At 34.8% G+C, this 24,735-nt stretch overlaps 1 long non-coding RNA gene across 2 annotated transcripts in view; it reads right to left on the bottom strand.

Moving 5' to 3' along the window:
* LOC109552347 (uncharacterized) overlaps positions 1-24,735 on the bottom strand; it is a 400,848-nt gene that overhangs the window by 212,768 nt on the left and 163,345 nt on the right. The window lies entirely within an intron of this gene.

Consider the following 24,735-nt stretch of genomic DNA (forward strand, 5'->3'; position numbering starts at 1 on the left):
GCTTCCTCTGGAGAAACAGAGACTTCCAGGAGTATGGAGATTAAGAATAGGGAGCTGGATTTGGTAATTAGGGGATCATTATGGACCTTCAAGAGAATGACCTTATCAGCTGTTTGAGTGGACAACTGAGTAGCTGTCAGGATTGCCACATCAATGATCTCATGGGCATAAAGACCAGAAGAAGAACACAATGGCGCCTATTACAATGGTACAACAACGATGACAAAAGCACTTGCACATCGTTGACAGTCTTTGTCTGCTGGTGTAGCCAAGATTTCGAGAGTGGAGGGCCTCCTCTCTGTCATTTATTATTGTGAAGTAGAGTGTTGCCAAGTGTACACTTTAAAAAAGCACCCAGCTAGACAGCTAGGGATAGCAATAAGTTTAAAAAGAAAAGAAATAACTTTGCAGCCCTAGGACTGAATTCAGAAGTGAGAAAGACACCTCCGCAAATCACTTCACCCTCATGCAAACAAAGCTGAGTACGCCCTGATTTATTTGCCTGTCCAGGGAACTGGCCAGATTTTTTCTAAAACTCTGGAGGGCAGTCTTTGTGCTCATGTTGCCTATGGACATGGCCTGGGAGATGAGCCTCTGACTCTGTTTTAGAGGCAGTTCTAATTCTCTTGGGCTGCTGGGGAATGGCAACAGAAAGTGTTTTAGTACATATGAGCACATGCATATCTGAGTATGTGTACATATGCATCTATCTTATGTGTGTGCATGTGTTTATGCATGTGGACACATTAGCTGATGTAATGCAATAGATACTTAAAAACATTACATACAAAAAAAATCAAAATGGACTATTCCCTATCAAAATAATGCCAATAGAGTCAGGTAGATACATGTGTCTCATTTTTGTTTTTTAAGTCCTGATATTGAACTGCATAATCTTTTACATTTTCATCCTAAGGTATTTCATAACATCTTGTAAAAAAATTGTTTCCTTCTGTTCTTCAGTCTTACAAAGTTCTCACTGACTTTGCTACTATAGTCTGGAACAATTTAAACCTTTAGCATTCCAGTTCTCAAAGAGATCTCCCTATTGACCACACTGAAGGAGGTATGGCATGGTACAAAGGGTCCCAAACAGTGAGCCAAAGGACATGGGTTTAAGCCAGAACTCCACCCATTATGAATTTAGGCAGGACCTTTCATACCCCTGAGTCTATTTTCTCATCTGTAAAATGGAGCTAATAACCCTTGACCAATCTTTCACATAGGAGTTTAAAAAGAGCATCTGGGAATGGGCTTTGTAAACTTTGAAGTGCTGAGTAGAGGAATGAATAGGTATTATTACAGCTACAATTGTTAAAGTAGGTCTCATGCCTGAGAAGCAGCTCCACTGATGAGTTCTCTGGTATGGTGAGACAGGAAGGAAATTATAGGATTCCAACACACACCTGTCCTGTGACTTCATTCATGAAATTCAGGGTGGAAATTTAAAATATCTCCCTAGATTTCCATTAGAATTACATTGGCTTCAAAGGAGGTAGAAGTCAAGATGTAACAAAAATTTTTATTCTAAATTGTTCTGAAGTGTGGGTTTTCAATCATCATGATTCCTTAAATTAGAATAGATCTGCAAAAATAGATACAGGCAAACATTTTTTCCTAGAATTTTTTCATGTAAGAGTATGCAGCCTGCTATGTAATGTCACACATTAAAATAACATTGGCATAGAATGAGAGTAAAACCCTTTCTCTGGAAATAAGCATATGTTATTAAAATTATATACCATTTGTAGCCAACTACTAGAAAAGAATCCACACTGCAGTGTTTAAGTTTAGGATCAACTTGGAGCACTGTGACATTGTGCAATAAGCATAGGACTAGGAGGCAAGAGATTTGAGTTCTACATCCAGATATTCCACTAATTAACCTACTGACTTGAGTAAAGCATTGGCTTCCATACGCCTTAATTCTCTCATGTGTAAAATACATTAACACCACATGCCTACTTGCCTGTTTCATAGGGTTCTTACGGGGATCAAATGAAAGTATCTATGAAAATGTCTCTGTAAAACTATGAAATGGTGTACAGAAATAAAGAATTAAGAAAATGAGGTTTACATGAAAGCTCCTACAGCATAATATAGCCATTTACCACAGTTTATTGTATGTGTAACCCACAGAGATACATTGGTAATTCTGTTTTTCACACATTAACTTTAATAACAAGGTTACGAAAAAAATAATAACAAGGTTATTGACCTTGACCTTAATAAATCAGCTAAAGGAGAGAGCTAAATAGGCTCTTCATCCATCATTGCTCTCTACAGTTTTTGAAGAGAGCTTACCATCCCCAAGTCATACAAACTTTAGGTGCTCTGACAAAGTTGTATATAGAACAAGCCACAAAAATTGCTATTATGAAGTTAATAGCAAGAATGTGAACACCATTGAATATTTTAAAAATCCCATAAACACAATGTATTTATAGAACAATAATTAAGAAGACAATATCAGACAATATAGAAAATGATGCTGTTGAAAACTCAATGTGTCTACTGAATGCAGCAAAAGTAACTTGCAGAGAAAAAAGTCATGATGTTAGTCATCTTTTTGTAAAAGTTAAAGAAAATCAGCTGAACATTTTAAAGGATAAAAGGCAACTCAAACCAAAAAAAAAAAAAAGGAAAGAAAAGAGAAAAATAAAATTAAATAGCCAAGTTGGAAAATTGAACAGAAATGTAATTGAAAAATGAAACCATGATCCTACTTGCTAAAAACAGATAGACCAACAGCAAGAAGTAAATCAAGAGTAAACTGCAAATAAATTAAATAGAAGTGAGAAAGAATATAAAATCAAAATACAAAATAGAGTAAATACACAGTTGTATGAAAATGAATTCTACGTAATGAATAATTTATTTTTACAAAATATGATAAACAAAAACTGAAAAATAAATTGGAGATAATATCAAAGAAAGCAGAGGGATTATATGAGTTCATAGATAAATTATATAAAATGATCAGGGAATAATATCAATTATTATAAACCACTTTCAAGCATAGCAAAAATGGTAAAACTATAAGTAAACTCTGATCTTGGCTATAAAACCTGATAAAGATAGTACAAAAAAACCCCACTATAAGCCAATTTTATTTATTAATAAACATGTAAAAATGTTAAACAAAATAGTAACAGAGAGAATTCAGCTATTTACTAAAAAATAATACACTATGAACAAGTGGGATTTGTCACAGAAATTTAAGGAATATTCAACATAAGAAAAATTACCAAAACAATATATCACATTAATAGTATAAACAAACCAAAAAAAAGTACTTAAAATATATAAACAGCTCATGCAGCTCAATATTAAAAAAAAAAAAACTCAATCAAAAAATGGGCAGAAGACCTAAATAGACATTTCTCCAAAGAAGACATGCAGATGGCCAAGAAGCACATGAAAAGCTGCTCAACATCACTAATTATTAGAGAAACGCAAATCAAAACTACCATGAGGTATCACCTCACACCAGTTAGAATGGGCATCATCAGAAAATCTACAAACAACAAATGCTGGAGAGGGTGTGGAGAAAAGGGAACCCTCTTGCACTGTTGGTGGGAATGTAAATCGATACAGCCACTATGGAGAACAGTATGGAGGTTCCTTAAAAAACTAAAAATAGAATTACCATATGACCCAGCAATCCCACTACTGGGCATATACCCAGAGAAAACCATAATTCAAAAAGACACATGCACCCCAATGTTCATTGCAGTACTATTTACAGGTCATGGAAGCAACCTAAATGCCCATCGACAGACGAATGGATAAAGAAGATGTGGTACATATATACAATGGAATATTACTCAGCCATAAAAAGGAACGAAATTGGGTCATTTATAGAGACGTGGGTGGACCTAAAGACTGTCATACAGAGTGAATTGAAGTAAGTCAGAAAGAGAAAAATAAATATCGTATATTAATGCATATATGTGGAACCTAGAAAAATGGTACAGATGAACCAGTTTGTAGGGCAGAAATAGAGACACAGATGTAGAGAACAAATGTATGGACATCAAGGGGGGAAAGTGGCGGTGGGGTGGTGGTGGTGGTATGAACTGGGAGATTGGGATTGACATATATACATTGATATGTGTAAAATAGATAACTAATAAGAACATGCTGTATTAAAATAAAATTCAAAAAAATTAAATTAAATTAAAAAACAAAACAAAACAATAAAAACCCATACTTAAACATATGCTCAAAGGGTTTTCAAAAAAAAAATCAGAATTTATTTACTTAAACAGAAAATACCGGAATAGAAAGATATTTCATTATAACCTCACAAAAATGCTATTAAATCCTTACTATGTGAAAAGATATTGAAAGGAGGATCTACTTAAACCCATGAACTAGCTTTCTACATAAAGGAGGAAAACATTAAATATGTTCTCATTAACAACAGAAACAAAGTGCAAATGCCCATTGTCATTGTTTACTAATTAATACTGCATTTCAGATTCTTACAAATGCAATGACACTTAAGGAAATAATTTTAAATTAGAGAGAAAAAAAGAAAATGTTAATTTCAGAAGTATTGTATACCAATATTTTAAAATCAGCTATAAAATTATCAGTTATTAAAAGAGTTTAGCAAAATAGTCAGTGATAATATAAATATATAAATCCATAGTATTGCTCTACACCATTTCCATATCATTAAAAGTAGTCAGAAATTAAAATTAAAAACAATTTATTAATTCCAACAATGAAAATGTAGAATAGAGATGTTTTAAAGGAATGCAAAATTTATGCTAAATTGTGAATAGAAAAATAAATATAAATATCACAGAAATGAAAATCCTTCATAGGTTAATTTGTAAATTAAAACAACTTCAAAGTGAACTTCAACTATTCCTAATATAACTTGAAAAATATTTTTAAATTCATTTGCAATGGAATTCCTTTTTAAAATGGAATCAAATTAGCAATCCTTGATGCAGTTACTTCTAGCAGCCCAGTTAAATTACCGAAAAGGAGGATAAGTCCAAAATTAAAAACAACTCTGAAAACTGAGACATGCAGACAAGCTGGATGCCAGAATCTGGGAGGAATTTTCATTATCTATAAGACCTATGGAGCTGGATTGAGAAAAAACAACTGGTGACTTCCTTTTGCTTTACAACAACATAATAGTTCTTAAAAGTTCAAACAACATGAAATAAAATGTGAAGACACTTGTCTCTCATTCACAATCTCCTCCCTGCCTCAGAAAACTAGGATCAGGGCCAACCCGATTGTTGAGCATCCATCCTTCTGATATCATGATATTCCTATTTTATGACTTTTCTTTCAACCCTCTCTTCTTTCTACATTCATTCAAAGGAGGTACTTCTAGGAACAGATTGTTAAAAGGGGGAGTAATGTTTCACAAAAAAAGAAAAAACTAACAGGGATTATATGCTGAAATGGAAATTCTTCTCAAGAAAAGGATTATATGGAGGTGCAAAAAAGAAAGAGGCCTGGTACAGTACAGTTCATTTGGGGAACTACAATTTTTCATTTATTCCATTGTTTAAGAACATTAGAAAACTTGAAAGAGAGAACAGAAGATAGCACCTCTGGTGAGCAAAGCCACACTACATGAATTCTGAATAAATACTTAGAATTGGGCTCAAAATTGCATGCAACAAACTGTAGAACTATGAAGGGATTTGGCACAGAAGACAGAAGAAGGAGAAGCCATGCCATCTCTCTTTTGTAAAAACTTCCATATGGATAACTCTCTCATTTGAAAATGAGTAAATCACACACATACACACACACACACATGCACACACACACACACACACACAATGAGGACTGTAAAAAAATAATGCAGAAGAAGGGAAGAAGTCCATCATCCTAAAAATGAAAAGAAAAAGGAATTTTCTGAAAATAATCCTCTGTAGGAAGCAGAAGACATCATCAGAAATTTTTGTGTGATATTTGCTCAGATGCAAAAACTGGGTCTCCATGAAGGAGGATCAGAGAGCAATAAAAAAGGGAGGGAAAAAGTAAAACGTTACAAAAGAATGAGAAATAAACCTAAATTTCATGAAAACCATTAAGGACATTAACATATTTCCCCAAATATTGCCCAGTTCAGTTGAACTTATAGGTACATTTTGCCAAACCTTCAAGGAACAGATCATCTATATCTCATACAAGTTTTTTCAAAAAATACAGAAAATGAGATAAAACAGTCTAACTCATTTTCTAACAGTAATATTGGGTGGGCCAAAAAGTGCCTTTGGCTTTTAAGTAAAAATAGAAGGCACATTTTTCATTTTCACCAAGAACTTTATTGAACAACATGTTCACTGTTTTGTTCCACTACCCTCTACCATTTTTTTCAGGCAACTTCATAATTTCATCTTCCCAAAACATTTTATCTTTTTGAGCAAAGAACTGTTCCAGGTGCCTTTTACAGTCTTCCAGGGGATTGAAATTTTTTCCATTAAGAGAATTTTTTAAAGACCTAAATAAATGGAAATCCAAAGGTGCAATGTATGGTGAATATGGCAGATGAATCATAATTTCCCAGCCAAAGCTGTAACAGTTTTTGCCTTGTCATCAAAGAAACACGTGGTCTTGTGTTATCCTGATGGAAGATTATGCATTTTCTGTTGACTAATTCTGGATGCTTTTCGTTGACTGCTGCTTTCAGTTGGTCTAATTAGGAGCAGTACTTGTTGGAATTAATCGTTTGGTTTACCGGAAGGAGCTCATAATCGAGGACTCACTTCCAATCCCACCATATACACAACATCACCTTCTTTGGATGAAGACTGGCCTTTGGTGTGGTTGGTGGTGGTTCATTTCGCTTGCCCCATGATCTCTTCCATGCCACGTTATTGTACAGTATCCACAATTTGTTTTAAAAAAGGAACGTTTTCATTACGTTTAAGTAGAGAATTGCATGCGGAAATATCGTCAAGAGGGTTTTTTTGCTTAACTTATGTGGAACCCAAACATCAAAGTGATGAACAGAACCAAGCTGGTGTAAATGATTTCCAGTGCTTGATTTGGATATTTTGAGTATGTCAGCTATCTTCTGCATGATATGATGTTGATTGTTCTCAACTAATGTCAGGATTTGATCGCTATCAACTTCAACTGGTCTACCTGACTGTGGAGCATCATCCAGCAAGAAATTTCCAGCACAAAACTTCACAAACCACTTTTGACACGTTCGATCAGTCACAGCACCTTCTCCATAAAATGCACAAATCTTTTTTTGCGTTTCAGTTGCTTTTTTACCTTTCTTGAAATAATAAAGCATAATATACCAAAAATGTTGCTTTTTGTCTTCCATCTTCAATATTAAAATGGCTACACAAAAACTCACCTATTTTGATGTCTTTTTTTAAGTGCATACTGATATGACAGCTGTCATACACAATCTAACAAAATTGTTTCGAATGAAGTTAAAGACAGCTAAGTGCTACTAGAGCCATCTTATGGAAAAAGATGAGTGAACCTTTTGGCCAACCCAATATAATCAAACTTTCGAAACTGGATAAGATTGGAACAAGAAAATAAAAATGTTGGCCCAGTACCTCTACAAATAACAGATGCAAACAGTCCTAAGTGAAATATTAACCAACCTGAATTCAAAAATATATTTAAAAATTATACATCATGATTATATGAATTTTCCCCTAGGAATTCAAAGGAAATCTGTCATTGTAATTCAAAATACTAAATAAGTAAAAGAGAAAAATCATGAGTATTTAAAATGCATTTGGAAGAGACTGACTTCCAGAATGACGAAGTAAGGACCTCTGAAAATCTGCTCCTCCATTTTAAAAGCAACAAGAAAACCAGGAAAAAAAGTCAAAATCAACTTTTTCAGAACTCTGGAGATTAACCAAAGATTTGCAACAATCTGAAGATCATTTATTCAAGCAAAATGGCTGAGGCTTAATAAAAACAGTGAGTTTTTACCTTGCTCTATTCTCATCCTCCTCTCCCATCTCCATGGTAGTCTTGAAAACCAACAACCTCATAATCATGGTAGCTGTGAAAAACAGCAGCTTTGCAGCCACTGGAGAAGGCTGACATGTTTGAAGCTGCCCAAAAGTCCCAACTCCAGAGAACTGTTGCTATTGGCCATGTCTAGCCGTTTCCGTAGTAACCCCCATTTTCAAAGCTCATCTTTATACAACTTGATTCAGGGCTTGCTCAATGAGAACAAACTTTTACCTGAGCCATTTGTCAAAAAGTATCAACTGACCATCATTTAACACAATGGCTGCCTGTAATGTTGATAAAAGTTGGGGCCAAAAAGAAGTTGACCTGAAAAAAGTCAAAGGAAGGAAGAGGTGCAAGATGGCAGTATAAGAAGACTGTGAGTGCACCTCCTTCCACAGAAACACCAAATCTATACCTACACACAGAAGAATTCCTCCTAAAGGAGACCCAAGGCCTGATTGAACAGCTTCTACACATAGAAGGACCATGTAGAAATGGTAAGAAAGATGCAGACACAATATCCATGGGAACCCCACCCCCAACACACTGACCTGCAGTAGGGAGGGATATTGCTGAGGAACTTTAGCACAGACTTGCTCACTCTGGGAAACAGTGAAAAACAGCAGTTTAAAGGGTACCTAGACTATACGGCAAGGAAATCCATTTACTAACTTTAGGGCTTCTGTCAAATGGATAGTGAACTGCTGAAGTCCTCTTCAGGGTCAGAGGCACTAGCAAGCACCATTGTTGGATTTCTCCCTGGACTCCCTGTAGCTTGCATCCACTCCAGCTCCAGCTGTCCTGCCATGGCTGCCTTGACGTGATGCTCCCAAGACTGCCTCCAGCCCATGCCCACTCCAGCTCCACCAAGGCAACCTCAGCACAGCACTCCCAGGGACTGCCCCTGGCCTGCACCTGTCCCAGCTGCAGCCAGCCTGACAAAGCAAAAAAGCCCAAGCAGTCTACACAGGGGACTCTCCCACACAAACCACTTCTTCAAGACTGGGAGAAGTAGTGTTTCACCTAATTCATAGAAACAAACACCAAAAGTCAAACAAAATGAGGAGACAGTGGAATGAGTACCAAATGAAAGAATAAAATAAAACACCAGGAAAAAACCCCTAATGAAATGGAAATAAGTAATTTACATGATAAAGAGTTCAAAGAAATGGTCATAAGGATGCTCACTGAACTTGGGAGCAGAATGGAGGAACTCAATGAGAACGCCTGCAAAGACTTAGAAAATGTAAGTAAAAATCAATCGGAACTGAAGAATACAATATCTGAAATGAAAATATACTAGACGGAAGCAACAGCAGATTAGATGATATAGAACAATGAATAAGAAATCTGGATGATGAAATGGTGGATATCGCCCAATCAGAACAGCAAAAAGAAAAGATTTGTTTTTAATGAGAAGAGTTTAAGGGGCCTCTGAGACAACATCAAGCATACTAACATTTGCATTACAAAGGTCTCAGAAGGAGAAGAGAGAGAAAGGGACAGAAAACTTATTTGAAGAAATAATGGCAGAAAATTGCCCTAACCTAGGGAAGGAAACAGACATTCAGGTAAGAAAGCATAAAGAGTTTCAACCAAGAAGAACCCAAAGAGACCCACACCAAGACATATTATAATTAAAATGGCAAAATTAAAGATAAATCACATACAAGGGAAGCCCTACACAATTTTTAGCTGATTTTTCAGCAGAAACTTTATAGGCCAGAAAGGAGTGAAAGGATATATTTAAAGGGCTGAAAGAAAGAAAAAAAAAAAAACTTAAAACCTAGAATAATCTATCTGGCAAGGTTGTCATTTAGATTTGAAGGAGAAATAAAGAGTTTCCCACATAAGTAAAAACTAAAGGAGTTCATCACCACTAAACCAGCCTTACAAAAAATGTTAAAGGGTCTTTTTTAAGCAGAAAAGAAAGGCCACAACTAGAAACAAGAAGATATATGAAAGAAAAAAATCTCACTGGTAAAGGTAAATATATAGTAAAGACAGTGGACCACCCACTTAAAAGCTAGTATGAGGTTTAAAAGACAGAAGTAGTACAATCAATTATAACTACAATAACCAGTCAGAGGACACACAAAATTATAAGATGTAAAATGTGACATCAAAAAACACTGGTGGGGGTGGGTAAAATGTAGTGCTTTTAAAATGCTTTCAAACTTAAGTGACTATCAGCTTAAAATCAATGGCTATATATACAGGTCTATATATATAAACCTCATGGTAACCACAAACCAAAAACCTACAATGCATACACAAAAAATAAGGAGAAAGAGTCCGAGCACTACACTAAAATAATTCATCAAACTACAAGGGAAGAAACCAAGAGAAGAAGACAGGAACTGAGAAGACCTACAAAAACAACCAGAATACAATTAACAAAATGGCAATAAGTACATACGTATTGATAATTTATTTAAATGTAAATGGAGTAAATGCTCCAATCAAAAGACATAGGGTAGCTAAATGGATAAAAAAATAAGACCCATCTATATGCTGCCTATAAGAGACTCACCACAGATCTAAAGGCACACATAGACTGAAAGTAAAAGGATGGAAAAAGGTATTCCATGCAAATGGAACAAAAAAGAAAGCTGAGGTAGCAACACTCATATCAGACAAAATAGACTTTAAAACAAAGACTATAACAAAAGACAAGGGCATTATGTAATGATAAAGGTGTCAGTCTAACAAAAGGATACAGCATTTGTAAACATTTATGCACCCAACATAGGAGCACTTAACTATGTAAAGCAAATACTAACAGAAATAAAGGTTGAAATAGACAGCAATACAATAATAGCAAGGGACTTTAATACCCCATGTACATCAATGGATAGATCACAGACAGAAAATTAATAAGGACACATTGGATCAGATAGACTTCCTAGATATATACGGAAGATTCCATCCAAAAGCAGCAGAACACACATTCCTTCCAAGTGCACATGGACCATTCTCCAGATAGATCACATGTTAGGCCACAAAACAAGTGGCCTAACATGCAATCTCAATAAATTTAAGATCTTTTCCAACCACAATGGTATGAAACTTAGAAATCAACTGTAAGAAGAAAACTGAAAAAGCACAAACACATGGCGATAAAACCACATGCTACTAAACAACTAATGGGTCACTGAAGAAATCAAAGAGGAAATTAAAGAATACCTTGAGACAAATGAAAATGGAAATAGAAATTTCCAAAATCTATGGGATGTATCAAGAGCATCCTAAGAGGGAAATGTATAGCAATACAGGCCTACTTCAAGAAACAAGAAAGATCTCAATTGAACAGTCTAGATGTACATTTAAAGGAACTAGAAAATGAAGAAAAAGCAAAGACTAAAGTTAGTAGAAGAAAGAAAATAATGAAGATCAGGTGGAAATAAATGAAATGGAGACAAAAAAACCAGAAAAGATCATTGAAATTGAAAGTTGGTTCTTTGAAAAGATAAACAAAATTGACAACATTTAGCCAGAGTTATCAAGAAAAAAAGAGAGAGACCCCAAATAAATAAAATCAGAAATGAAAGAGGAGAAATTACAATCAACAGCACAGATATACAACAGGTCATAGGAAAATACTATGAACAATTACGTGCCAACAAATTAGACAACTTAGAAGAAATGGATACATTTCTAGAAACATAATCTTCCAAGACTGAAGAAATATAAAATCTAAATAGACCAATTACTAGTAAAATTGAATCAGTAATTTTAAAACTCCCCAAAAGCAGAAGTTGGGTCTAGATGGCTTCACAGGTGAATTCTACCAAACATTTAAAGAAGAGTTAATACCTATCCTTCTCAAATTATTCCAAAAAATTGAAGAGGAAAGAACATTTCCAAATTTATTTTGCAAAGCCAGCATTACCCTGATACCAAAGCCAGTGAAAGACATCACACACACACACAAATTGCAGGCCAATATCCCTAATAAACATAGATGCAAACATCCTTAACAAAATATTACCAAATCTAATTCAACAACACATTAAAAGGATCATACACCATGATCAAGAGGGATTCATTCCAGAGATGTAAGAATGGTTTAACATCCACGAATCAATCAAAGTGATACACCTGATAAAAACCCTCAACAGAGTCAGTATAGAGGGAACATACCTCAGCACAATGAAGGTCATATATGACAAATCCACAGTTAACATCATAGTCAATGTTGAAAAGATGAAAGCTTTTCCTGTAATATCAGGAACAAGACAAGGAAGCCCATTTTCACCACTTTTATTCAACATATTATTGGAAGTCCTAGCCACAGTAATTAGGCAAGAAAAAAAATAAAGGGCATCTAAATTGGAAAGGAAGATGTTAAACTGTCACTATTTGCAGATGACATTATACTGTATATGGAAAACCCTAAAGACTACACACATACACGCACACACACACACACAAAACTATTAGAACTAATAAATGAACTCAGTAAAGTTGTAGAATATAAAATTAATATACAGAAATCTATTGCAGGGGCTTCCCTGGTGGTGCAGTTGTTAAGAAACTGCCTGCCAATGCAGGGGACATGGGTTTGAGCCCTGGTCCGGGAAGATCCCATTGCCATGGAGCAACTAAGCCCATGTACCAAAACTACTGAGCCTGTACTCTAGAGCCTGCGAGCCACAACTACTGAGCCCATGTGTCATAACTACTGAAGCCCACGTGCCTAGAGCCCATGATCCACAACAAAGAGAAGCCACCACAATAAGAAGCCTGCGCACCACAACGAAGAGTAGCCCCTGCTCGCTGGTCAGCTACATGCAAAAGAATGAAACTAGAACACTTTCTAGACAACCATATACACACAAAAATAAACTCAAAATGGATTTAAGACTTCAATGTAAGATCTGAAACCATAAAACTCCTAGAATAAAACATAGGCAGTAAGCTCTTTGACATTAGTCTTAACGATATTTTTTTGGATATGTCTCCTCAGCCAAGGGAAACAAAAGTAAAAACAAACAAATGGGACTACATCAGACTAATAAGCTTTTGCATAGTGATGGAAACTGCCAAGAAAAAGAAAAGGCAACCTACTGAATAAAAGAAGCTATTTGCAAATGATATATCCAATAATAGGTTGATATCTAACATATATAAAGAACTCATACAACTCAATATCAAAAAACAAGCAACCCAATTAAAAAATGAGCAGAGGACCTGAATAGACATTTTTCCAAAGAAAACATACAGATGGTCAACAGGCACATGAAAAAGTTGCTCAGTATCACTAATCATCAGGTAAATACAAATAAAAACTACACTAAGATACCACCTCACACATATCAGAATGGCTGTTACCAAAAAAGCCAAACAGGGGCTTCCCTGGTAGCGCAGTGGTTGAGAATCTGCCTGCTAATGCAGGGGACATGGGTTCGAGCCCTGGTCTGGGAGGATCCCACATGCCGCGGAGCAACTAGGCCCATGAGCCACAACTACTGAGCCTGCACATCTGGAGCCTGTGCTCCGCAACAAGAGAGGCCGCAATAGTGAGAAGCCCGTTTACCGCGATGAAGAGTGGCCCCTGCTTGCTACAACTAGAGAAAGCCCTCACACAGAAACAAAGACCCAACACAGCAAAAATAAATTAATTAATTAATAAACTCCTACCCCCAACATCTTCTTAAAACAAACAAACAAACAAACAAAAAAAGCAAGAAACAGCAAGTGTTGCCAAGGATGTGGAGAATAGGAAACACTTGTGCACTGTTGGTAGAAATGTAAATTGGTGCAGTCACTATGGAAAATGATACGGACGTTTCCCAAAAATAAAAATAGAACTACCATAAAATCCAGCAATTCTACTTCTGGGTATTTATCAGAAGAAAACAAAAAACTTTAATTTGAAAAGATATATGTACCCCTATGTTAATTGCAGCACTATTTATTACAGCCAGATATGAAAGCAACATGTGTCCATTGATAGACAAATGGATAAAAAAGATGTGAGATATATATGAAATGAAATCTTGCCATTTGTGGCAACATGGATGGACCTGGAGGGTATTATTCTAGTGCTAAATGGAATAAGTCAGACAGAGAAAAACAAATACTGTATGATTTCACTTATATGTGGAATTCTAAAGACAAAACCAATGAACAAACAAAATAAAACAGAATCATAGATACAGACAACAAATTGCTGGTTGTCAGAGGGGAGGGGGATGAAGGGATGAACAAAATAGGAGAAGGGGATTAAGAGGTATAAGCTTCCAGCTATAAAATAAATAAGTTATGAGGGTATAACATAATCATAGGCAATATAGTCAGTAATATTGTAACAACTTTGTATGGTGACAGATGGTCCCTGGACTTATTGTGGTAATCATTTCACAATGTATAAAAATATTGAATCACTATGTTGTACATCTGAAACTAATATAATATTGTACATTAATTATAAATCAATTAAAAAGACATAAAAGGAAAATCTGGGAAATAAGATATCCATAAGGGGCTTTGAAAAGCTACAACATATTCCTGGAATCCAGAAGCTACATGCACACACAGAGCAATGCACATATCCAGAAAAGACCTAAGAAGTCCGTAATTTATCACCTCTGAACTTGAGGTTCTGTGCAAGCAGGAGGTGAAGGCTAAGGCAGAATTGTAAACTGTCTGGCTGTGTTAAAAGTGTGCTCAACACACAAACTGAGTCACTCAGCCAAGGCTTGGAAAATTATTGGCAAAACATTTAAGGAAATATCTGTCCAAACATTATCTGATCATTAAGCTAACTAAGCAGAGACTTTAGTGGCCACATAAAACAAAGAATACAGACTTCACAGAATTAGTTCAGGAAAGTCACTAAGTAAGCAAACAGCAACAATAAACTCTGGGGGAGGAGGGATTTGATTTCCAAAGTTGCCACATTATATTATTATAAATGTCTAGCTTTAACAAAAATAATTATACTACATGCTAAGAAAGTATGATCCATACACATACACACACACACACACAAACTGTCAATAGAAACTGTCCTGAGGAAGCATGGATGTTGGTCTTTCTAGAAAAAGACTTTATATCAACTATTATGAATACATTCAAAGAACCAAAGGAAGCCATGTCTAAAGAACTAAAGTATGAAAAAATGTCTCATAAACTAGAGAATATAAAAAAATAGAAATTATTTTAAAAAACAAATAGAAATTCTGGCTTTGTAAAGTAAAATAACTGAAATGAAATTTCACTAAAGGGGCTTAACAGCATATTTGAACTAGCAGAAGAAATGATCAGTGAACTTGAAGTTATGTTGATTGAAATTGGTCTGAGGAATTGAATGAAAAAAGAATGAGGAATAAAATATCTAGGAATAAACCTACCTAAGGAGACAAAAGACCTGTATGCAGAAAATTATAAGACACTGATGAAAGAAATCAAAGATGATACAAGTAGATGGAAAGATACCATGTTCTTGGATTGGAAGAATCAACATTGTGAAAATGATTATATGAAATAAAAGGAATCCAAATGAGAAAAGAAGAAGTAAAGCTGTCACTGTTTGCAGATGATATGATACTATACACAGAAAATCCTAAAGATGCTACCAGAAAACTACTTGAGCTAATCAATGAATTGGGTAAAGTAGCAGGATACAAAATTAATGCACAGAAATCTCTGGCATTCCTATACACTAATGATGAAAAATCTGAAAGTGAAATTAAGGAAACACTCCCATTTACCATTGCAACAAAAAGAATAAAATACCTAGGAATAAACTTACCTAAGGAGACAAAAGACCTGTATGCAGAAAACTATAAGACACTGATGAAAGAAATTAAAGATGATACAAACAGATAGAGAGATATACCATGTTCCTGGATTGGAAGAATCAACATTGTGAAAATGACTCTACTACCCAAAGCAATCTACAGATTCAATGCAATCCCTGTCAAACTACCACTGGCATTTTTCACAGAACTAGAACAAAAAATTTCACAATTTGTATGGAAAAACAAAAGACCCCTAATAGCCAAAGCAATCTTGAGAAAGAAAAATGGAGCTGGAGGAATCAGGCTCCCTGACTTCAGACTATACTACAAAGCTACAGTAATCAAGACAGTATGGTACTGGCACAAAAACAGAAAGACAGATCAATGGAACAGGATAGAAAGCCCAGAGATAAACCCACGCACATATGGTCACCTTATCTTTGATAAAGGAGGCAGGAATGTACACTGGAGAAAGGACAGCCTCTTCAGTAAGTGGTGCTGGGAAAACTGGACAGCTACATGTAAAAGTATGAGATTAGATCACTCCCTAACACCATACACAAAAATAAGCTCAAAATGGATTAAAGACCTAAACGTAAGGCCAGAAACTATCAAACTCTTAGAGGAAAACATATGCAGAACACTCTATGACATAAATCACAGCAAGATCCTTTTTGACCCACATCCTACAGAAATGGAAATAAAAACAAAAATAAACAAATGGGACCTAATGAAACTTAAAAGCTTTTGCACAGCCAAGGAAACTATAAACAAGATGAAAAGACAACCCTCAGAATGGGAGAAAATATTTGCAAATGAAGCAACTGACAAAGGATTAATCTCCAAAATTTATAAGCAGCTCATGCAGCTCAATAACAAAAAAACAAAAACCCAATCCAAAAATGGGCAGAAGACCTAAATAGACATTTCTCCAAATAAGATATACAGACTGCCAACAAACACATGAAAGAATGCTCAACTTCATTAATCATTAGAGAAATGCAAATCAAAACTACAATGAGATATCATCTCACACCAGTCAGAATGGCCATCATCAAAAAATCTAGAAACAATAAATGCTGGAGAGGCTGTGGAGAAAAGGGAACCCTCTTGCACTGTTGGTGGGAATGTAAATTGATACAGCCACTGTGAAGAACAGTATGGAGGTTCCTTAAAAAACTACAAATACAACTACCATGTGACCCAGCAATCCCACTATTGGGCATATACCCTAAGAAAACCATAATTCAGTAAGAGTCATGCACCAAAATGTTCATTGCAGCTTTATTTACAATAGCCAGGACATGGAAGCAACCTAAGTGTCCATCATTGGATGAATGAATAAAGAAGATGTGGCACATATATACAATGGAATATTACTCAGCCATAAAAAGAAACGAAATTGAGCTATTTGTAATGAGGTGGATAGACCTAGAGTCTGTCATACAGAATGAAGTAAGTCAGAAAGAGAAAGACAAATACCGTATGCTAACACATATATATGGAATTTAAGAAAAAAAAATGTCATGAAGAACCTAGGAGTAAGACAGGAATAAAGACACAGACCTAGTAGATAATGGACTTGAGGATATGGGGAGGGGGAAGGGTAAGCTGTGACAAAGCAAGATACGGGCATGGACATATATACACTACCAAACATAAGGTAGATAGCTAGTGGGAAGCAGCTGCACAGCAGAGGGAGATCAGCTCTGTGCTTTGTGACTGCCTGGAGGGGTGGGATAGGGAGAGCGGGAGGGAGGGGGACGCAAGAAGGAAGAGATATGGGAACATATGTATATGTATAACTGATTCACTTTGTTATAAATCAGAAACTAACACACCATTGTAAAGCAATTATACTCCAATAAAGATGTAAAAAATAAAAATAAAAATGAAAAAATAAAGTAAGAGAGCGACAGGCAAAAAAAGAAAAAAAAAAGAATGAGGAAAAATAAGTAGAATTTCAGAGACCTGTGGAATACCATCTAGCCTACCAATATACACATATGAGACTCCCAGAAGGAGAGAAGAGACAGAAAAGAGTAGAAAGAATATTTGAAGAAATAGCGAAAAACGATAATTTACACATCCATGGAGCTCAATGGACTCCAAGTAGAATAAAGAGATCCACACTAAGTTGCATTATAATCAAACTGTCAAAGAAAAGTCAAAGAGGATATCTTGAAAACAGCAGAGAGAAGAAACTATCACATTCAAAATATTCTCAGTAAAACTAACAGCTGATTTCTCATCAGAAACTAGGGAGGACAGAAGGCAGTGGTATGACATTTTCAAGTGCTGAAAGACTGTCAAGAATTCTATATCCAGCAAAACTATTCTTCAAAAATGAAGGGGAAATTAAAACACTCCCAAATTAACAAAAACAGAGAATTGGTCATAAGCAGACCTACCTTACAAGAAATACTAAAGAGTCAGTCCTTCAGACTAAAATGAAAGGACACTAGACCATAAATTGAATCCACAAGAAGAAAAAAGGACACAGGTAAAGGTAACTACAGAGGTAAATATATAAGATAACATAAATGTATATTGTTTGTAAATCTTTTCTTCTCCAATCTGAGTTAAAAGACCAACTGCACAATTTAGAGAAGAGCTAACACCCATCCTTCTCAAACTCTTCCAAAAAATTGAGGAGGAAGGAACACTCCCAAACTCATTCTATGAGGCCACCATCACCCTGATACCAAAACCAGACAAAGATACTACAAAAAAAGAAAATTACAGACCAACATCACTGATGAATATAGATGCAAAAATGCTCAACAAAATACTACCAAACAGAATCCAACAACACATTAAAAGGATCATAGACCATGATCAAGTGGGATTTATCCCAGGGATGCAAAAATTCTTCAATATACACAAATCAATCAATGTGCTACACCATATTAACAAATTGAAAAATAAAAACCATATGATCATCTCAATAGACGCAGAAAAAGCTTTTGACAAAATTCAACACCCATTTATGATAAAAACTCTCCAGAAAGTGAGCATAGAGGGAACCTCCCTCAACATAATAAAGGTCATATATGACAAACCCACAGGAAACATCATTCTCAATCATGAAAATCTGAAAGCATTTCCACTAAGATCAGGAGCAAGACAAGGATGTCCACTCTCACCACTATTATTCAACATAGCTTTGGAAGTCCTAGCCACGGCAATCAGAGAAGAAAAAGAAATAAAACGACTCCAAATTGGAAAAGAAGAAGTAAAACTGTCACTGTTTGCAGATGACATGATACTATACATAGAGAATCCTAAAGATGCCACCAGAAAACTACTAGAGCTAATCAATGAATTTGGTAAAGTTGCAGGATACAAAATTAATGCACAGAAATCTCTTGCATTCCTATACACTAATGATGAAAAATCTGAAAGAGAAATTAAGGAAACATTCCCATTTACCACTGCAACAAAAAGAATAAAATACCTAGGAATAAACCTACCTAGGGAGACAAAAGACCTGTATGCAGAAAATTATAAGACATTGATGAAAGAAATTAAAAATGATACCAACAGATGGAGAGATATACCATGTTCTTGGGTTGGAAGAATCAATATTGTGAAAATGACTATACTACCCAAAGCAATCTACAGATTCAACGCAATCCCTACCAAAATACCACTGGCATTTTTCACAGAGGTAGAACAAAAAAATCTTAAAAATTTGTATGGAGACACAAAAGACCCCGAATAGCCAAAGCAGTCAGGAGGGAAAAAAACAGAGCTGGAGGAATCAGACTCCCTGACTTCAGACTATACTACAAAGCTACAGTAATCAAGACAATATGATACTGGCACAAAAACAGAAACATAGATCAATGGAACAAGATAGAAAGCCCAGAGATAAACCCACGCACCTATGGTCAACTAATCTATGACAAAGGAGGCAAGGATATACAATGGAGAAAAGACAGTCTATGCAATAAGTAGTGCTGGGAAAATTGGACAGCTACATGTAAAAGAATGAAATTAGAACACTCCCTAACACCTTATACAAAAATAAACTCAAATGGATTTGAGACCTAAATGTAAGACTGGACACTATAAAACTCTTAGAGGAAAACATAGGAAGAACACTCTTTGACATAAATCACAGCAAGATCTTTTTTGATCCACCTCCTAGAGTAATGGAAATAAAAGCAAAAATAAACAAATGGGACCTAATGAAACTGAAAAGCTTTTGCACAGCAAAGGAAACCATAAACAAGATGAAAAGACAACCCTCAGAATGGGAGAATATATTTGCAAAAAGTATCAACGGACAAAGGATTAATCTCCAAATTATATAAACAGTTCATGCAGCTCAATATTAAAAAAACAAACAACCCAATCCAAAAATGGGCAGAAGACGTAAACAGACATTTCTACAAAGAAGACATAAAGATGGCCAAGAAGCACATGAAAAGCTGCTCAACATCACTAATCATTAGAGAAATGCAAATCAAAAGTGCAATGAGGTATCACCTCACACCAGTTAGAATGGGCATCACCAGAAAATCTACAAACAACAAATGCTGGAGAGGGCGTGGAGAAAAGGGAACCCTCTTGCACTGTTGGTGGGAATGTAAATTGATACAGCCACTATGGAGAACAGTATGCAGGTTCCTTAAAAAACTAAAAATAGAATTACCATATGACCCAGCAATCCCACTACTGGGCATATACCCAGAGAAAACCATAGTTCAAAAAGACACATGTACCCCAATGTTCATTGCAGCACTATTTACAACAGCCAGGTCACGGAAGCAACCTAAATGCCCATCAACAGATGAATGGATAAAGAAGATGTGCTACATATATACAATGGAATATTACTCAGCCATAAAAATGAACGAAATTGAGTCATTTGTTGAGACATGGATGGACCTAGAGACTGTCATACAGAGTGAAGTATGTCAGACAGAGAAAAACAAATATTGTATATTAATGCATGTATGTGGAACCTAGAAAAATGGTACAGACGAACCGGTTTGCAGGGCAGAAGTTGAGACACATATGTAGAGAACAAACGTATGGACACCAAGGGGGGAAAACCACGGAAGGGTGGGGATGGTGGTGTGCCGAATTGGGTGATTGGGATTGACATGTATACACTGATGTGCATAAAATTGATGACTAATAAGAGCCTGCAGTATAAAAAAACAAAAAAACAAAAAAAAAATTTAAACTAAACTTTCTTTAGGTTATTTGCATGCAAATATGTTAATATAAATGTTTCAGACATAACATGAAATTTCTAAAAATCTTATATGTTCTGGTATAATGTTATAAGTCATAATTCTAGTTATTACTTTAAAATGTATATATATATATAAAAAGACACATGCACCCCCAATGTTCATTGCAGCACTATTTACAATAGCCAGGTCATGGAAGCAACCTAAGTGTCCATTGACAGATGAATGGATAAAGAAGATTGGTACATATATACAATGGAATATTACTCAGCCATAAAAAGGAACGAAATTCAGTCATTTGTTGAGTCGTGGATAGATCTAGAGACTGTCATACAGAGTGAAGTTAAGTCAGAAAGAGAAAAACAAATATCGTATATTAACACATATATGTGGAACCTAGAAAAATGGTACAGATGAACCAGTTTGCAGGGCAGAAATTGAGACACATATGTAGAGAACAAACGTATGGACACCAAGGGGGGACAGCAGCGGGGGTGTGGGGGGGTGGTGTGATGAACTGGGCGATTTGGATTAACATGTATACACTGATGTGTATAAAATTGATGACTAATAAGAACCTGCTATATAAAATAAAAATGAAAGACAACTGCACAAAGCAGTAATTTGAAAACTGTGTTGATAGGCTTATAGTGTATAAAGATGTAGTTTGTATGATCATAATAGCACATAGGAGGTGGGGGTGAGGAATGAAACTATATGGGAGAAAAAAAATTTATACAATTGAAATTAAGTGGGTATTAATCCAGCATGGACTGTTATAACATGTTAATCCCCAGGGCAACCAGTAAGAAACTAATAAAAAATATGCAGTAAAAGAAATGACAAAGGAATTAAAATGGTACATTTAAAAATATCTATTTAACACAAAAGAAAGCCGTAATAGAAAAACAGATGGAGAAAAAGACTTAAACCATGTAGAAAACAAATAGCAAACATAAAATGGCAGACACAAATACTACTGTGTGAGTAATTACAGTAACTATATATAGATTAAACACTCCAATTAAAAAGCTGGGATCAGCAAAATGGTTAAAAACAAAAACATGAGCCTACTATATGTGTTCTCTACAAGATACATGCAAAGATTCAAAGACAAATAGGTTGAAGAGACAAGGATAGAAAGCAGCATGCCATGTAAACAAAGTAGACCTGGAGTGGCTATACTAGTATCAGAAAGAAAAATAAAAACAACAGCTACTAGACTTTAAGTCAAAAATAGTTAATAGAGACAGAGAAAAACATTTTTAAATGGGAAAGGGGTCAATTCATCAGAAAGACATAACAATTATAAATACAAATGAACCTAACAATGAATACATGAGGCAATAACTGACAAAGTTAAAGGAAGAAATAGACAATTCAACAGTATTAGTTGGAGAATTCTGTATTTCAGTTTTAATAATGGATACAACAACTAGACACAAGACCAAAAAGGAAAGAGAAGACTTGAGCAACACTATCAACCAACTACACCTAAAAGACATCAACAGAATATACTCCACCCAATGACAGCAGGATATATATTCTTCTCAAGCACAAATTAAACTTTCTCCAGGATAGACCATATATGAGGCTACAAAAAAAAATCTCAACAAATGCAAAAGGATTGAAATAATACAAATTATGTTCTCTGACCACAATGGAATGAAATAGATAAATATAACTAAATGGAGAATTCATCAAGGTTGTCAGAAACAAGACCCCTATAAAAATCAATAGCATTCAAATACCAACTATGTGTTAGATAATAATGCAACATAGTTGCAACAAAAGAGCTAAACGGTATCTAGCAGTCAACCTAACAAAGAACAAAGGAAAACTCCAATAAAAACATCAACAATTTCAGTAAATGGAATGATATATCAGATTCATGGAGAGATGATTAACTTAGTCAGTTCTTCCCACTTAATCTGCAAAGTCAATGCAGTCACAAAGAAAACATCAGCATTTTAAAAACATTTAAACAAATAATCCAAACTCTATAAGGGGTTATAAAAGTCCCCAAATAGCTTATAAATTTTTGAAGAAAAGGAGAAGAGAGGGAGTGATTCCCTCTAACCAGATATTATGACATTCTAAAAAGATAACGGAATTAAAACAATATGGTACTGGTGAAGGTCAATTAGGTCAATGGAATCAAACAGAGAGCTCAGAAATAAATTTATATTTGTATGGAAACTTGATATATGATAAAGGTGCATTTCAAAACAAGGGGAAAATAATTGTCTAGGTGACACTGGAAAGACTGGCTCACTATATCAATAAAAATAAAGTTGGACTCCCTGCCTTACACCATATGCAAAAGTGAACTCAAGATGAATTAAAGACCGTCCTACAAAATATAAAGTTATAAAGCTAACAGAATAAAATATGAGAATATCTTTGTGACCTAGAGATATGAAATGCTTTCTTAAATAAGATCCAAAATGCACAAACCATAAGATTAAAAAAATATATTGATGGCTTTACTATGTCAAAAAACGGATTTCTTACTTACAGATAAATCTGAAAAAAAAATATGAGCAATAATTATAAAAAATATTGTTGAGAGAAATTAAGGAAAATTTAAATAAATGGAGAGGTATACCTTGTCCATAAATTGGAAGACTCAACATTGTTAAGATCAACTCTTCCTAAATTGATCTGTAGACTTCACATACTCACAATGAAAATTCTAGTGTGCTTTTTTCTAGTTATTGACAAAACCAATTCTAAAGTTCATATAAAAATGCAAAGGACCTAGGATAGCCAAAACAAATTTTAAAAAGAGAAAGAAAATTTGAGGATTTAACATTGCCTAATTTAAAGACTTATTACAAAGCCACAGCAATCAAAATGGTGTTTATTGATGAAAAGATAGAAAAGTAGATCAATGGAGCAGAATAAAGAGTCCAGAAATGGACCAACATGAATATGGACAACTAATTTTTTAACAGATGCAAAGGTAATTCACTGGAGAAAAAAATCATTTTCAACCAATGGTGCTACAAAAGTTAGCTTATATATTTTTAAAATAATCTTTGATCCATATTTTGCACCTTCTACAAAAATTAACCCAAAATGGATCATAGACATAAATGTAAAACCCAAAACTATAAAACTTGGAGAAGAAAAGATAGGAGAAAATCTTTGTGATCTTGAGTTATGCAAAAATTTCTTATATAGGAAAACAAAAGCACAATCCATAAAAGAAAATAATGATAACTTAGACTTCATCAAAATTTAAAACTTCTGCTCTTTGAAAGACATTGTTAAGACAGTGAAAAGACAAATCACAGACTACAAAAACATACTTGCAAAGTACTTGTATTTAGGACATACAAGTATATAGGAATACAAACACATAAATACAAGTATACATAGGATATATAAATACAAGTATTTATACAAATACAATATATGATCAAGGTCTTAAATCTAAAATATATAAAGAACATTCAGAATTCAATAAGAAAATAACCCAATTAAAAGTGCACAAAAGATCTGAACAATTAAAAAAGATATATAGAGGGAAAATAAGCACACAAAAAAAATCCTCAACATAATCAGTTATTAGAGAAATGCTAATGAAAACCACAATGACATACCATTCCTTGCCTATTAGAAAGGCTAAAATTAAATAAAATGACCATATCAACTGTGGGTAAGGATGTGGAGGAACTGGAACTCATACATCCTGCTGATTGGAATGTAAAATGGCAAAACCACTTTGGAAAACAGTTTGGAAGCTTCTCACTCAACACTATGTATTGTCTGTGTGTGTGTAAAATCTATTTCTA

This window comes from Tursiops truncatus, chromosome 6 (assembly GCF_011762595.2).
Source record: "Tursiops truncatus isolate mTurTru1 chromosome 6, mTurTru1.mat.Y, whole genome shotgun sequence".
Taxonomy (NCBI): domain Eukaryota; kingdom Metazoa; phylum Chordata; class Mammalia; order Artiodactyla; family Delphinidae; genus Tursiops; species Tursiops truncatus.